At 37.8% G+C, this 4,427-nt stretch overlaps 1 non-coding gene across 1 annotated transcript; it reads left to right on the top strand.

The window, feature by feature from the left end:
* The first annotated feature begins 256 nt into the window (after positions 1-256).
* LOC141675391 (small nucleolar RNA R71) lies at positions 257-363 on the top strand. The gene has a single exon (XR_012556047.1). It is a non-coding gene; the product is annotated as a small nucleolar RNA R71 (small nucleolar RNA).
* The last annotated feature ends 4,064 nt before the right edge of the window (positions 364-4,427 follow it).

Raw genomic sequence — 4,427 nt, forward strand, 5'->3', positions numbered from 1 at the left:
ATCGATTTTCATAGCTATCGCCTTTAGCTGAGCGATGATAGTCGTAGTTGTATCCACCTCAGGAACTCCTACTACCTTTCCTTGTGGCATTCTCTGGGTTGGGGTCTGATATTCATTCGCAGCCATCATCTCGATCAGCTCATAAGCTTCCTCATAGCTTTTAGCCCATAGAGTTCCACCTGATGTTGCATCAAGCATAGGTCTCGACTATGCTCCCAACCCATTATAGAAGCAATTTATAACCATCCAGTTGGGCATTCCATGATGCAGACACTTTCTCAGTATCTCCTTATAACGCTCCCAAGCTTCACATTGAGATTCCCCTGATTGTTGTGCAAGCTAAGTAAAAGCATTCCTGATTGCAGCTGTCTTTGCCATAGGAAAGAATTTAGTGAGAAACTTTTGAGCAAGATCTTCCCAAGTAGCAATCGAACCAACTGGTAGAGAGTGTAACCAGCCCTTAGCCTTATCCCTTAGAGAGAATGGGAAAAGCCTCAATTTCACAGCATCTTCAGAGACATTGTTGAACTTGAAAGTGTCACAGATCTCAATGAAGTCCCTAATATGCATGTTAAGATCATCTGTTGGAGCACCCCCAAACTGAACTGAGTTCTGGACCATCTGTATCATGGCAGGCTTGATCTCAAAGGTATTAGCCACGGCTGGCCTGACAATGCTTGATTGAATGTCCATGATCTTTGGTTGAGAATACTCTTTCAACGTTTTCGTTATTGCTGCTGGATCTCCTATTATAATGATTACTTCTTCTTCTTCTTCACTTTCTTCTTCAACTTTATCAACTTCTTCAAGAACTTCTTCTTCCACTTCTTCAATAGTTTCCTTAAGAGATTGAGAACGTGTTCGCTTACATGCTCTCTTGAGTACCTGAAACACAACAAGTAAACCGTGAAAGTAAAAGAATCTGAGACAGTGAATTTTAATGACCACTGATGTCAAGCACATAAACTAAAAATTAACACCGAGTCCCCGGCAACGGCGCCAAAAACTTGTTTGCACTAAAACACGCGTGAAAATACACGCAAGTGTACGTGATCACAGGTAGTATAAGATTTAAGTCGGGTTCGTTTCCACGGAGACTGGTTTAGGTTAAGTTTAGATTATGCACTTATGCAACAATGTATGATTATCTTTCACAGCTAAGACAAGTAACAAGTTTGAGTTGATTAACTACTTAAGAGATTATACTAACATGCATTAACTAAGAGATTAAAAGTGATTTACTTATATGATAATAAAACATGGGATTCTAATTTCATCAAATACTTCATTCAAAGTTTATATTTTTATCAATAGTATGCAATGATGATGATAACTAATCAGATAACACGAAACTGGTGTACGCTATCTTTCGATATACGTATACCGTACTACTAAGAATCCACAATCAAGATAGAAGTTAAGTAGACACCAATTATGCTTAGACCCAATATGTCTATGGAATTTGAAAACATAACGGTTGAAGAGCAGGTTATCTATTATGATTACATGGGGTGTGTAAGATGGTTAAAATTACACTACAAATCATGCATATCAATTCATACATAAACCTATGCTAGCATGGAAAGTTCTAAACCTCTATATTCACTGTCACTTCAATAGATATTAACAAACAATCTTAGATGTCAGCTACGCATCAAAGATGAATAAGCACAACCAAACTAGGAAATCATAAATCATCACACACTAAAGATTTAGAACAATCAACTATTGAAATCCATAAGTAAATCCGCTAGAACCCCATGATAACGATTAGTTCATGATCGAACGCATCATCACCATGGGTTACAATGAAAACATGGTAATAAATAAGTTCAGAATAATACGCAAGAATATATAAAGTACTAGGGTTTGGAACAAGAAAAAAACAAGCATCCAAAGTATCGCCTAAATCGAAGAATACAAAAGTATGAAACTAATTCTTCTTTTCCTTAGCTGTCTCATGTGCTCTAGGTCTTTTTAATATTCTCCCTGGCTTCCTCCTTGATAAAAACATCTTTTTATCTTTATATATAAGCCCCAAGTGGACCTGGACTCTTAAAATCATCAAATTCCACTCAAAATAAGATTTTGTAGCATTCTGGAGGGCGCGGGCGCTCTGGAACATGCGCGGGCGCTCTGGAACAGGTGCGGGCGCGCTCTATTTCTGCCAAACGGGCGCGTACGCGCTGCCTTGGGCGCGGGCGCGCCTGGCCTCTGTGATTTTCTGTAGTTTCTTCTTTTAGCTGTATCTTGAGTTCTGCTCATCAGAATTGGGCGATTCAACAGCCCACACGAAGATAACGAGATTCTATTTAATTTGAGAATGGTCTAGACTTCAAAATATGATCTATTATCAGAATAAAATCATTGTAAAGCTCCTTTCAACATCTGACTAGTGCCCTGTAACGCAATTCTATAAAACATAATAAAAATACCAAATACTTGAGTCTAAAACACGAAATTAAGCCGAAATGAAGAGTTCCAAGTGGATATAAATTCCACTTATCAGGTTTACTGAACTATTTATGAAAAAGTATATACCTCAATATTTACAAGATCGGTGTGAAGTCACGTTCTTAGAATTGAAGCAAGAAGGTATGACTGCAGCAGAGTACGAGGCAAAATTTTCGGAACTAGAAAGGTTTGTGCCAGAAAATGTGGATACGGAGCGTAAGAAGGCAAAACGGTTTCAAAAAGGACTTAAAATATGGATACGTAAACAGGTGGTAGTTTTCGAACTCTAGACATATGTTGCAGTGGTTTAGAAGGCTATGATTATAGAAGGTGAAAGTGAAATGTCAAATAGGGAAAATGATAACAAGAAAAGAAAATTTCAAGGTTTCGAATAAAGTCAAGGGCAGGGAAGTGGAAAATCGAAGGGAAAGTTCAATAAGGGTTCTGACAACCCGACAAATAAGGGATTCCAAGGTTTCAAACCCGAAAATGTTGGACAGGGTAACCGTTTCTCTACTCAGAATCAGCAACAGAAAGGCAATAGACTCCCGGCCCTATAATATAAGACATGTGGAAAGAAGCATTCTGGAATCTATAACAAGCCTAACATCACATGCTTCAAGTGTAACAAGAAGGGACATTATTCTTTAGAATGCACCAGTTCTTTGGACAAGAAAGGTGTGAAATGTTTTAAGTGTGGCAAGTTGGGACATATGGCTAGAGATTGCAAGGAACCTGTTCAATAAGCAAATGTTCTCAGGATAACTGGACCACCACCAGCAGCACCTCAAGTGCAACCAAGGGCTCAAACTTTTAATATGACGATGAAAGATGTTGTTCAGGACTCAGATCTGATTGCAGGTACGCTTATTGTGAATTCTTTAGATGTAAAAGTATTAATGGATTCAGGAGCTACCAAGTCTTTTATATCCAAGAACTTTGTTGATAAATTGAATTGTGCTACTCAACCTTTAGAACCCAACTCGGTTATAGAAGTGGCTAATCAGGATGGAGTCTCTGTCGATAGAATTTCTCCTAGTTACGACATTGAGATAGAAGGTCAATATTTCTTCGCGAACTTGATACCTTTCAAATTAGGAGAATTTGATATCATCTTGGAAATGGATTGGCTAGCGTACCATGATGCTCGAATTGAGTGTAAAAACAAAAAAGTGAGGTTAAAGTCCAAGGACGATAATGAAGTCATCTTTCGAGGGCGGAAACAAGAGAATAAGTTTCTGATAATGATTCAAGAAAAAAGATTATTAAGATAAGGATGTGAATCCTATTTAACACATGTAATGGATTATAGTAAAGAACCACCTAAGATAGAGGAAATTCTGATTGTTAATAAGTTTCCCGACATTTTCCCATAAAAATTACCAGGATTGCCACCGGATCGAGAGATAGAATTTATGATTGATTTGGCACCCGACACTGAACCAGTATCGAAAGCTCTTTACCAGATGGCACCTGTAGAAATAAAAGAGTTAGCTACGTAATTGCAGGAATTATTGGACAAAGGGGTGATTCGACCAAACGTATCCCCATGGGGCGCACCGATTTTATTCGTCAAGAAAAAGGATGGAAGCATGAGGTTGTGTATTGACTATCATGAACTTAATAAGCTGACTATTAAGAATAAATATCCATTACCACGGATCGATGATTTGTTCGAACAATTAAAGAGAGCGACATATTTCTCTAAGATTGACTTAAGATCCGGTTATCACTAGTTGAAGATTAAATCGGAAGATATACCTAAAACGACATTTCATACGAGATATGGGAATTACGAGTTCTTAACGATGGCTTTTGGGCTGACCAATGCACCTGTCGCATTTATGGATTTGATTAATAGTTTTTAAGAAATATTTAGACAAGTTCGTGATCGTGTTTATCGATGATATTTTGATTTATTCTGTAACGGAAGCTGAACATGTCGAGCATTTGAGGATAGTTTTGGAAATTTT

This window comes from Apium graveolens, chromosome 7 (assembly GCF_009905375.1).
Source record: "Apium graveolens cultivar Ventura chromosome 7, ASM990537v1, whole genome shotgun sequence".
NCBI classification, from domain to species: Eukaryota; Viridiplantae; Streptophyta; class Magnoliopsida; order Apiales; family Apiaceae; genus Apium; species Apium graveolens.